This window comes from Bubalus kerabau, chromosome 2, assembly GCF_029407905.1.
Source record: "Bubalus kerabau isolate K-KA32 ecotype Philippines breed swamp buffalo chromosome 2, PCC_UOA_SB_1v2, whole genome shotgun sequence".
Lineage (NCBI taxonomy): Eukaryota > Metazoa > Chordata > Mammalia > Artiodactyla > Bovidae > Bubalus > Bubalus kerabau.
In genome coordinates this window covers 128,961,525-128,973,962 of record NC_073625.1, presented here as the reverse complement: position 1 = coordinate 128,973,962, position 12,438 = coordinate 128,961,525, and the positions used below count along the sequence as shown (strand labels likewise).

Genomic DNA, 12,438 nt, shown 5'->3' with positions numbered 1-12,438 from the left:
CAATGCATTCAGTAGGCCCTTTGATAAATACCTAATAAACTTCAAAGGACCTGTTGGAGAGCATCCCTGGGCAGGCTGATGGGCCGGAGGCCCACCTAGGAACTAGGCTGCCGTCCAGCCGTGGGCCAGCGTTCTCAGGGCCGCCCTCCCCCAGGCAGGCCCCTAGCAAGTGCCGGAAGGCTATGGAAGGGACAGCAGGCACATGGCAGAGGCTCCTCACTTTCCAATCTAACATTCTTCTATAATCAGTTTCTCCTGGCAACTCTCTGGCCTAGAAGCAGTGTTGAGAACCCAGGCTCTGCAGGGCCAGGATGGCAAAGGGCCTGATTTGTGTGGCTCTGAAGTGGTGGCAGGTGCCCCAACCTCAGCCCAGCTGTGCCTCCTCTCTCACAGACCCCCTCCCCAACCTGCTGCAACCAAGGGCTTCTTGGATTTTCTGGGGCCAGCTCTGAGTCCGTATCATCTTATTCTCTGCAAAACAGGCAGTCTATCAAAGGTTGACTAAATGTGATTCAAATTGTCTACTTTGGTTAAGACTTCAAATATGAACATTCTTACATCAGGGGGTGGAAGCTTTACTTTGACCCACACAGTGGACTCCCCTACAGTTGTCCCAAAGGAGGACAGGCCAACTGCACAGTGATACGGGAAGGTGATTTTATGTCACGACAAGTGATGGGGGAAATCACTTCTGAAAATGGCATAAGCACAGTTTAAAAAAAATTTTTAATAAAAAAGGGGTGGGAGACCTGGGAAGGAATGACACAAGAATGTTGCCATTGGTTGTGTTATGGTGGTAAAATTATAGATAATTCTTTTTCTTGTATTTGCCAAATCTTCTGAAATACGTCTGTATGACTTTTACAATAAGTAGAAAGAATTCCTTTGGGGTGATCCATCCCAACAAAAACCGTAGGATTTAATCGGTACTCCTTTGTTCTCTGCCTCAGTCCAGGCTATCTCACCATCAATCACCCCTTCCTGAGATGGCAAGAAAAGAGGGGAAAGCTGGCCAGCCCCTGCCCTGGGGTGAGGACTCAGGCATCTTCCCCCACAGCCAGTTTGGGGGTGGAAGACTAGAGGGCTGCCTGTCCTCACTCCCACCTGCTTCAGGAGCTGGGTTCTTGTCCTCCATCATCAGGCCCCTGTTGCTCTGCAGTGAGCAGGAAGTGAAGTAAGAAGACCTCCTTCTGGGGCTCCCCAGTGCCTCCCCTAGGTTTGGGGCCAAATGCTGGAGCAGGTCACTTTTGACACTCGTCCCAGCTGGGCACAGGGGCAGGGCAGCCCTGTGGCTTAGTCTGGGGTGTACAGGCTTGGCAGGTGTCCAGAAGTGGAGTTACTAAGAGTAAACCATTTCCCCTCTCCTGGTAGGCTTTCTCCTCTCCCTGGAGTGGCTGGGGACCCCACCCTGAGGCTAGCCAAACTCAGCCCACCCTGCCGCTTTGGGCTGACCAGACAGGCAGGCAGTGGGTAGAGTGGTTCTGAGCCATGGACTCAAACGGGTCCTGGTTCAGATCTCATCCAGCTTTGCCGCTAAGTAGATGAGCAACGTTGGGAAAATGACATCCGGTCAGAGCCTCTTGTGAAAAAGGGGCTAATAACCCCTGTGTGGCAGGGCTGTGATTAGGGTCAATTGAGAGAAAATGGATGGAAAACACGGAGACAGGCTCAGCAAACAAGAGCAGTTACTATGGGAGCCAGAGAGCTTTGGTCTCCCTGGCCCATTTTCAGCCTGGGGCTGGGGCAGGGGGTGGGTAGGGGGTAGTTCCTGGATTTGACCCTAAAGGATCAGCCCCTTTTAGTCTGCTCCTCTGGCCCTGCCTCCTCTGGCTTTGGGAAAGTCATGTGACTCCAGGCTGCCCACTTAGCCAACTCTGCTCCTCCCTCTCTTTATGTCTGCTCGCCTCTGGAGGAGTGAGGTAATCCCTGGGAAAGAACCTCGCTCCTCCTTGGGGGTATAATCACTGTCCTCTTGCTAGAGCTGGATGATGGTAGGGAGAGAGAGGGCTGGCCTCAGTCTGGCCCTCCTGCCCTGGCTGTGCCCCCTGGCATGTTTGGTCAGGAGACAGAGACTCTAGTCTCGAAGGCTCTCCTGGTGTTCCCCTGAAAACATCGACAGGCTCGAGGAGGGGCAGATTTCTGAGGGACAATGGCTATTTTTATAGTGCTTGCAGCACTGTAATAATAATATTAATCACTGTAATTATTATGTGTGGCACTGTAGCGTTTGCAAAGCCCTTTCTCATACCTCATTTATTCCTCACAACAAACAGCCTTATGGGATGATATTGTTATTATCCCCATTTCACAAATGAGGCCATTGAGGCCCAAAGAGTAAATGATGACCACAGGTGAGTAAGAAGTGATGGCTCCTGATTGCAAATTCTAGAGAAATATGGCAAACAGGAGCTCAATAGCTAGACCCCTGGGGATTTCTCCATTCGTTCTCAGTGCCTGCACACACTAAGAGGAGGTCCTTTCCGTTCTCTGTTCAGTAAAGTAAGTGAGAATCTGATTAAAGTAGAGGTGGGGAAAGCAGGGGGGAGGGGCGGTGATTTTCCCCAGGTTGTGAGTATGAAATTAACAAGTTGAGAAAGCAGATGCCTCTGTCCCATGGAGAGTGAGTTGGCTGTATGCTGGGGGCCTGTTAGACGGCCCCCACTGGGACACAACCCATCCCTTCCCACTGTGTAGCCCCAGCCTTGGAGAAGAGAACAAGGTTCACCTTTCTGGTGCATCCCTGGCCTTCAGGGGAAAAGAAATCTCTGGAAAGGTTTTCCAGGGAGCAAGACCCCCGTCCCCCACCACCCCCACCCCCGCAGCCACCACCACACACACACACACATACAGTGCTCAGAGGGACAGGAATCTTTCCACTTGTCCTGGGCCTGGGTCAAGTGTCCACATGTCACCGACCTGCTAGAACAGGGCGGCATGGGGGCAGACTTGTCAAGACCAGCAGAGAGCTGCTGGAAGCCAGCCCAGCGTCCATCCCCACCCCCACCCTAAACCCAATGGCAAAAACTTGTTTCAAGAGACTTTGGGGGGTTAAAGAAAAAGAACTTTAGACTTCCAAATTGCTGCAGTGGGTGTGCTATGGAGGAGGCAGGAGGAAGGGAAGTCCCGACCAAGTGTCCCGAAGCTCGTCGTCAGTTTAGTTTGGCCACTGCCTGGCCCTGCACCTTTGCCGCCAGCCGTGCGATGGTACTATTTTCAGCATGAGTGGCAGAGCACACACGTCCTCCACACAGTCAGTTGGTTTCCCCACTGGGAGGTCTTGGGGCCCCACCAGGGGTGGTCAAGCAGGGCTTCCGAAGAGTTCCTGAAAACTTTGATTCTTCTTGCTCCTCTCAGTGCCTCTCCCAGGAATTGCTCAGATAATAAAATACAGCATTAAAATAACAGTGACCCTTTTATTGATCACTTACCATAGGGCGCGTTCTGTGCAAGGCGTTTCATTTGCATTATCTGATGCATTCCCATTTTGTCCTGCTTCTTCTATACCCTGCTCTAGAAAGAAATCTACTATGTAGAGAATGGGTATATGGCTTCCTGTTCATTAAACTTGTGGCTGATAGATTTGTCTCTTTAAAAAAAACCTCCCCCTTCTCCCCCCCCCAAAAAAAACCCCCACATTGTTTTTATGGGAAAAACAGACTTCATTTATGTTGCTTTGCTTTGCAAGAAAGCTTCCAGGAATCTCAGTGGGCACTACTTTTGCAGACATGTCACCTAAAATTCACATGTATCTTTCTAATCCCAGCTGTTCTTCCCATCAGGGAGGCTGGATTTTAGAGTCCGTTTCTTTGGCTTTTTCCTCCCTTGCTCAGCAACTGAGGCCTTTCCTAGTAGAGTTGGAGGTTCTGGGTCCAGCCATGGACTGGTGGGCCATCGGGGGCCTCAACAAGCCTCCCCTCCTAGCCACAGGGGCCTTGGGCTGCTGCAAGAGCTGCCAGGAGGGTGGAGGGGTGGTGGGGAGGGCTGTCGGTGTAGGGTGGGAACAGGGGAACATTCCTCCAGCTGGTGGCAGGAGCTGACTAGCCAGAGGCCTTGTTCATGGCCCAACGCAGTGTGGCTCTTGTGTTTATGAGCTTTGTGAGATTTAGAGCATTCTGTATTAGCCACAGGTTTTTTGGGGTCACATCAAAGGTTAGAAAGCCATGGAAAGAGTTCCTTCCCCATGAATCACACTTCCCCAAACTGTAATTCTCTGAGAGGAGCCGGCTTGCTTTATGGAGCTGGCAGGAGAAAGGGGATCACAGGGGCTCCTGGAGAGTTTTCCTGAAGAAAAATTCTCTGGAGGGCTAGACAAAGAAATTCTCAGAGAGGAGCCAGAGGAGGAGAAAAATCCACTGGGACCAGGTTGATGGACCAGGGTTTGGGGCTTGGGATGATGGGGCAACAGAACTTCAGATGCCACTGGCCAGGAAGAACTGCATTGCTCAGCTCCAGGGAGCACCCTGCCTTGTGCACTACACGACCTGCACAGCCATACATAGCAACACTTTCTTTGCTCCCTCCTGGATAATTGGTTATATCTCCAATGGGCTCCCACAGAATCCTCTAGATAGTCAAAGAATATGATTCAGATCAGATCAGATCAGATCAGTCACTCAGTCGTGTCCGACTCTTTGCGACCCCATGAATCGCAGCACGCCAGGCCTCCCTGTCCATCACCAACTCCCAGAGTTCACTGAGACTCATGTCCATCGAGTCAGTGATGCCATCCAGCCATCTCATCCTCTGTCATCATGATTATCATGTGCTTATCTGCACCCCATTCCCAACCACTTCCCAGTCGCACTTTTGAAAACAAGGACCCTATCTTCTTAGCCTTTGTTTTTCGGCCTGACGCAGAGTTTAAGCTCAGCAAATGTTTGTGGAATGAATAAACATTGTTGAAAGAATTCTTTTAGCATTTGGGGACTGGTATGTGTGCTGTGTGAGGGCTAACTCAAATATTAGGAACCAAGAAGAGCTTTGATTTCTTTGAAGAGAAAGTATTGGGTTGGTCAAAAAGTTCATTCGGATTTTTCATCAGATGGTACAGAAAATCCCGAACGAACTCTTTGGGCAACCTAATACTATCTAAATACATCCACTCCTTTAAGACCCAGATCGGCCACTGCCTGCTTTTAGGATGTCCCTAGGATGGATTTTTGTTCACTTGGTTCCTCCTTCATTTCTCAAACACTTATAAGTCCCTGTCTCAGGCACCACAATGGGGTGCCCTTGAGAAACCGACAGTCCTGATAGGGTGATGGACACACTGGCTGGTCATTACAATGGAGTGGTCAAAACTGCTGAAACAGAAGGGAAATGTGAGGTGTGGGCAGGGGCTGGTGAGCATACGTGGAGGGAGACCATCTTTGCTCAGCTCTTATCTAGGCTTGGCTCTTCAGCACAGAGTTAAGTGTCTACTCCAGGGTCAAATGGCTAGTGAGTAGATCTCAAACCTGATTCTTCAACTCCATACCCTGTGACCAACCACCAGCTTTCTCTCTGTACTTGACCCCAGGTCTCAATAACCTGTCCACTCAAAATCCCCCATAGCCTCACAGAGCCTCTTATATAAGAGGAGGCCTCAAGCACAGCTATGGAGTTGATTCCTGAGCCATCCTGATGACCTGTCTGGGCCTCCTTTTATCTGTGGTTATCCTATTAACAATCCAGCTTGTTCCCAGCTCCACACCTATCTCGTTCAACAGTTTGCTGCTCTGCTGACCTACTTGGCAGCTCTCGTGCTCCCTGCTTTGTTCCCCAGGCTCTGCCTGGCAGTTGCCCTCATGGTGGATTATGGCGCCTTTGCACCCTCGGGCACCTGGCCTCCAGGTTGTCATGAGACACTGGGGGCTTCTGTTCCTCCAGGTCTGGGCACATCACACTTCAACACGCCTCCTGCATAAGACGAGCCTGAACAGAATCCCTGCTCTTGCCGCCCAATATCCTCAGCCAGGCTCCTCTACTAAGACTGTGCCTCTTTCCTAGGCTTACCAACCAGGCATTGCCTATCCCTGCCCTGTGGGCTGCAATAGGAGAGACGCCATGGGCTCCAGAGTTAGACAGACCTGGTTCAACTTAAGCACCTGTCAGTTTTCAGAGGTTCCTTAACTTCCCTGAGCCTTCTTTTTCCCTCTGTAAAATGGGAATATGTAGTACCTGCCTCACAAAAGTATACATACAATCTGTACCTGGAACATGATGAGGAAGTGGGAGCTTACAGCATCTACTGCTTGTAAAACTTTTTTCAAAAGCTTTTCATATATCTAGGCTTTGGCTCCTTTGAGCACAGAGAGGTTAAATGTCTACTCCAAGGTCATGTGGCTAGTAAATAGGTCTCAAATCCAATCCTTCAGCTCCACGTGTTGAGACACAGCCCCATCTTGCTTCTGTGCTCAAGCCTCAGCTTTGATTGGCTGTCTAATCTATGGATCTTTTTTGACCCTGAGATGTACACAGAAAGCCTGAGTTAGCCTATTTTACAGCAAGGGGACTAGGGCTCAGTGTTTAATAAGTGAGTTGCCCTCGGTCGCACTGCTCATCAGGAGGGAGCTAGGTGAGAACCACTTTATCCTGCATTCTGTGGCCTCAGAATAAATCCTTCCCATCTTTCTCCTCTACTGTCAGAGCATCCAGCCCTATTCTGAGAAAGCCCTCTCTCCCCACTATCAGGGTGTGTGAGTCCAGGCATCATTCTGGTTCTTTCCACTGTCCTAAGCAAACCCTTCAGGTGGAGAATGTTGGGAAGGACCCTCCAGATGGCTCTTGGGGGCTGAAGAACACAGTGCCCAGAGCCCTGGGAAGGAGGATGCTGCTGGCTGAAATCCCCTTCTCAAGCCCCCACATCAGCCCAATCTCTGCTCTCCCCGCACCTCAGCCCCTGGCCAGATCAGCCTTGTGGCCAGTTGACGGCGCCGCCCAGTCCCCAGCTCCCAGCCCCCGTCTGCCAAGGTTGGCAGCCTCGTGGCCACGCTGCACAACTCTGCGCCTTTCCTCCTCAGTTTATTCCTTCCAGATACTCAGTTGCTGCTTTTTCTTTGGATCACTTTTTTGTGTTATGGTATTTCAGTTGTTTTTCCACTCCTTCCCCCACCCTCCTACCTTCCCCCCATGGCAGGATTCCTGAGAAGACTTGCTTTTGGAGAAAGCTGCACGCACATCTGCTCTCTAGCTGCAGGGAGGGCCCTGTCAGGGGCTTGGGTCTCAGGGAGCCAGGCCACACTGGGCAGTGGAGGCCGGGGGGCAGGGCCCGTGGGGCATGGCAGCAGAGGCCCGTGGTGGGCACGCTTCCTACAGCAGGCAGAGCTGAGCCTCAGGGCCTGGGGGTGCTGCCAAAGACCTGGGGCCGCAGCTCACCAGCTCCCTGGCTCTGCTGGCTGTGGCTGCTGGCTCGCTCGGCTCAGATCTGCGTATGCCAGACTTGAGGTAAGAGAGAAACCAGGAACCTTGGAAAATGCCCTGGCTCTCCATCTTTTTTCGTTGGAACCTTTTTGTCAGTGGTTCTGAGGGGTTGGGGGTCTTGTGTGTGGTCGATGTGGGTGCAGTTGTGTGTGCTAGAGAGTATATGCTGGTTGCATGCAGGCTTGGAAGTCACAGAGCCTAGGTTTGATTCCTGACTTCCCATAAAAGGCAGTGTGAACTTGGGCAAGTCATAAAGTGGGTATGATACTATGCCTCCTTTTCAGCCTTGTTATAAGGGTGAACTGAGTTAATACATGAGAATACTTCCCGGCACATTGTAAGTGCTCAATAAATATTTTAGCTATCATTATTATATATGCATGAGGGTATGTATGGAATTTAATAAATCTGGGGTGGTCCTTCTTGGACTTTGGAGTGTGAGAGTCACCTGGGAAGCTTGTTAAAAGTGCTGGCTTCTGGGCCTCACTTGCAGAGACTCTGATCCAGCAGGCCTTGGGTGGGCTCAGGAATTTACTTTTTAATCCAGAGACCCCAGTGGTGTTGATACAGTGGCCCAGGATCTGCTCTGGGGTGTCTGAGGTGTCTGAGTGAACAGACCCTTGGGACCCTGGGCTCTGGCACCTCCATCAGAACTGCTTTGCAAATGTCACTGGAGAACAGATAAAAAAAGGGTGGAGTGGATGGAGGCCCAGAGGTGAGCAGGAGCCATGCCAGGCAGAGGCTTGAGGCTCCAGGAAGGAATTAAGGTGGTTGGAGTTTTATACACAGAATTGACACAATTCTACCAAGCGATTGGGTTGGACCAGCCTGGTTTACAAGCCCAGGGCACAGCAGATGGCAGAAAAAAAGAGGGTGTAAAACTGCAGTTAACTGAAGGCCAGGGTGGCAGGAGAGTCTGTGCCTGGACAGAAGCAGCAGCCGTATCTGGAGGAAGAGAGAATCGCCCAGATTGAGCAGCCGTGTCAACTCCCTGCTCCCTCAGGCTGGGCATCTGAACTGCTGGCAGAGCAGCCAAGCAGGGCCTGATCTCCACAAGCTGATTGCCTCACCAGCTATGCCAGGCTGTGGTTGGACTCAAGGGCACGACTTAGGATAAGAAACTGGCTCTGTCGACTCCTCTGTTCAAGAGCTTACAGGTTTTTTGGTTTTTTTTTTTGTTAATGTTTTTCTCCTTCTCTCTTAGTAAAGATCTTTTAAAAAAATTCTTTGTTTTGAGTGAACTAAGAAAAGAAGGAGATGGGATGTGATGAGGCTGTGGGGAGGGCTGGTTGCTGCTCCAGGGAGGGGTCTGGGGAGACCAGCAGTGAGGCTGCTGATGGAGAAGGCCTGGGGTGAGGGGTGGGGGCACTTCTGAGACCTGGGGCCTCACTTGGGATCTCCTTTCAGGCAGTGGATTTAATGTATTAAGTGTGTATGAAGGTGAGTGAGTGTGCTCATGTGTACGTGTGTAGGCATATCTGCACACAGGTGAGTGTTCCATGCCTGTATGCTTTCGGTTCATTTAATGACAACCCTAAAATATTCGTTGAGTGTATACTATGTGCCCAGTCACTGTTCCAGATGCCTGGGATACATCAGTGGACAAAATGCAATCCTTGCCCTCAAGGAGCTTACTTTCTATGGGGATTTTGTGTGTGCAGAGGGGATGGGTATATGTTTGTGTGTATGAGTCTATTGTGTACACATATTGAAGAAAGAAGAATAATAACATGTGAGTGCACAGGCAGATCTGGGTCAGGAACCAGCTGCCATTTTCTAGGCATGTGATCCTGGGCAAAATATTTCACTTTTCTGAGCCTTGGTTGTTTTTTTTTTTTTACAAAATTGGAAAATGATCCCTTTCTCTAATAATTGTTGTGAGACTAAATGTAAAAATACTTGGGAAGCTCTAGGCAAAGTACCTGATATATGATAGTTGCCAAATGATATTTTTTTATGTCTCCTGTGGAGTTGGAGGAGATATTTGTAGGTGTATTGATATATACCCAGTGTGCATTTGTGTCTGGGCAGCATGCCCTGTGTGTCCGAGAGGCTGAATGTGTGGGTTCTCCCTGAGTGGAATCTCCCTCGCTCGGGATCTGTCCTGTGGAGATATCTCAGATCTGGTCAAAGGTGATGCTGTTGCCTGGAAAGTTCCATTCCAGGACAGAAGGTCCTTTATAAAGCTGGGAGAGAAAGGCTGCTAAGTCTGGAAGCTCATGAGTTGACCCATTTCAGCCTTGGTTAGGTCCGTCCTGAGCCCTTCCAGCCGCAGTGCGACTGTGTGTTTGTACTTCCATTTGTAATGCACGCAAAGACTCTTGGCCTCCCTGTCACTGACACCAACTTGCAACAACTTGCAGCTTCTGTTTTCCCACTTCCATGAGTCCCTGGCCGTGCTATTGCCTCTGAACTTTCTTCTTATCCCCCAGATCATTTATTAGAAATATAATTAGGAAATGGGCCCAGAAGGCCACTCTGGGGGCAGGACTGAGTTTCTGTGTAAGCTGCTTGGGACTGCCAAGACCCTTGCTTTCAGCAAGAACTTGAGCCCGTCAAGTTTCTGCTCTCCTCCCTCTACACTCGCTCTCAAGGAGAAAGCCCATGGTTTGGGCTACGTCTTCAAAGAGACTCAGAGTGTCTACCTTCAGCCTCAGTGTCCCTCCTCTGCCCCAGCTCCAAGTATCCATCAGATATTCAACTGAGCAACTGAGACTCAGGGTAACTGATGACATAGCCATTTTCTTGACCACAAACCAGCTCCCCCTGGGCATCCAGCTGTTCTAATGAATGACTCCAGCATTCTTCCAGACATGACAGCTTGAAGTTCTGAGTCATATCTCACATGTCCCTCTGTTGCATTTCCCAAAGCTGATCAGTTATCCAGTCGTTTCAAGCTCGTCCCCCAGCCTGTCCTTCCCACTCTTGTTCCTGCTGCACCACTCCCCACATCAGGCTGCCATCCACTCTAGCGTGGAGTGGCCTCCCTGCCTCCAGCCTCCCCCTTCACGACCAGCCAAGCCACCATCCATGTGCTCATGGTTTTCCTGCAGCCACTGTCTCTCTCCATCCACAGCGCCCTCTCCTCTCCTCCACAAACTCTGCTTCAATCTAACTGGTCCCCTTATGGTCCCCAGGACACCGCACACTCTTCCTACCTGACTTTAGCTGGAGTGGTTTCCCTTGCCTAGAATCCTTTCTTCCATTCCAACCTTTTACCTAAATTATAGCCATCTCTCATGGTATACAGCATCCCTGGCTGAGATGCACCCTATGGTTTTAAAAAAATGATGAGAAGAAGCTGGGAAATGTGGAGGAAGGGAACTAATTGCTAGTGATTTGTATAGAGGTAGAGGATTTAATCTGGAGAAGGCAATGGCAACCCACTCCAGTACTTTTGCCTGGAAAATCCCATGGATGGAGGAGCCTGGTAGGCTGCAGTCCATGGGGTCACGAAGAGTCAGACACAACTTCACTTTCACTTTTCACTTTCATGCATTGGAGAAGGAAATGGCAACGCACTCCAGTGTTCTTGCCTGGAGAATCCCTGGGACGGGGGAGCCTGGTGGGCTGCTGTCTATGGGGTCACACAGAGTCAGACACGACTGATGTGACTTAGCAGCAGCAGCAGCAGCAGAGAATTTAATTTACCACTGGGGCAGACTTTTGCTTTGTTTTGGGAAAATCAACACCAATCTTAAACTGTGTAGTCACCGACGACGTGAGTGCAGATGTTCACTGTTCTGGTTCAGCAGTGTAAACAGACATGCCTTGGGAGACAGGGACTGCCTTTTTTCCCCTTTTTTCCTAAGATTTGAGGAAAAGAGTTGTGGAGGAAGGGAACATGAACTGGTCCTGGTGGAGGCAACTATCTTCAGCTGAAGTTTGGAGAGTTGCTTGTAAGACATTGCAAGCAGAGACAAGCAGGCTTCCTAAGGAGGTTGGAGAGGCCCTGGCACTGCTGCTTTGGGACTCAGGTGATATTTCTTGACACAGAGTTGGGGAGAAGGACACGCTGTCCACCCCTGCACACAGAACACAGCATCCCTCTGGTACCCTGGTGGCCATCAGAGGAGGCAGCAGCCATGGATGCTGAGGACCCCCCAAGGGACCATCTCCGGCAAAGGCTCCTTTCATGGGTCTCCATAAGCCCCACATGGTGACTGCTGTGGATAGATGGGCTTGTGACATCCTTTGAGATGTCCCACTAGGAACACCCAGAAGTATTTGAGGACAAATTGCATGGAGTGGGGCTCAGTGTCGTGACTCATTTTGTTAAAGTAGCAACAAATCATTTCTACCCTTGGCAGGTGAAAACTAAATACACTAGAGAGAGATATAAAACTGTACTGCCCTGTTAACTGTGGTTGCCTCTGGGTGCCAGTGTTCTAGAGAATCCATTTTCTTCTTTATATTTTTATGGAACTCTCCAAATTTTCCACTACAAGCACTTATAATTAGAAACACAAACGCTACATATAAGGAATATTTTCTCTTTCCTTCCCCTTCAGGGCCCAGCGGAAGGCCCTGCTGCCTCAGGCTGCTGTGGTTTCTTCCTCTGCTGAGCTCCGACAGTAACTCTTGGGTGCAGCTCTGTGTTTATTCATTGTTTTAGGTCCTTGTGCCAGCTCCTTGAGGAGAAGGAACACTCCTTCTTCTCAGCCCTCCCCCACCTCTCACTCTGCTTGTAGGAGCTACTTCTCAGAAACCGCCTGGCCTGCTTCCACCCTTGGCCTTCACACTCATTGTTCCATCTGCTGGCACCCCTTCCTCCTGGGTCCCCCCACTCAGACAGCTTGTGGGCTTCCTGCTTCTCACCTTCAGTTTTGACTCAAATGTCTCAGTGGCGAGGCTTTCCCTGAGCAGGCTATTTAAAATCGCACACCCCCTTTCCTGCTTTGTTTCTCCCTGCAACATAGACTTCCATCCACCATGCTGTGTATCATACTTCCTTATTGTCTATCTCCTCATACTGATCTGCAAGCTCTAGAGGACAAGGATTTTTGTCTGTTATTCTCTGCTGTAATCTCACCACCA

At 50.2% G+C, this 12,438-nt stretch overlaps 1 long non-coding RNA gene across 8 annotated transcripts in view; it reads left to right on the top strand.

Moving 5' to 3' along the window:
* Nucleotides 1-12,438, top strand: part of LOC129643781 (uncharacterized) — a 45,893-nt gene that overhangs the window by 29,441 nt on the left and 4,014 nt on the right. The window lies entirely within an intron of this gene.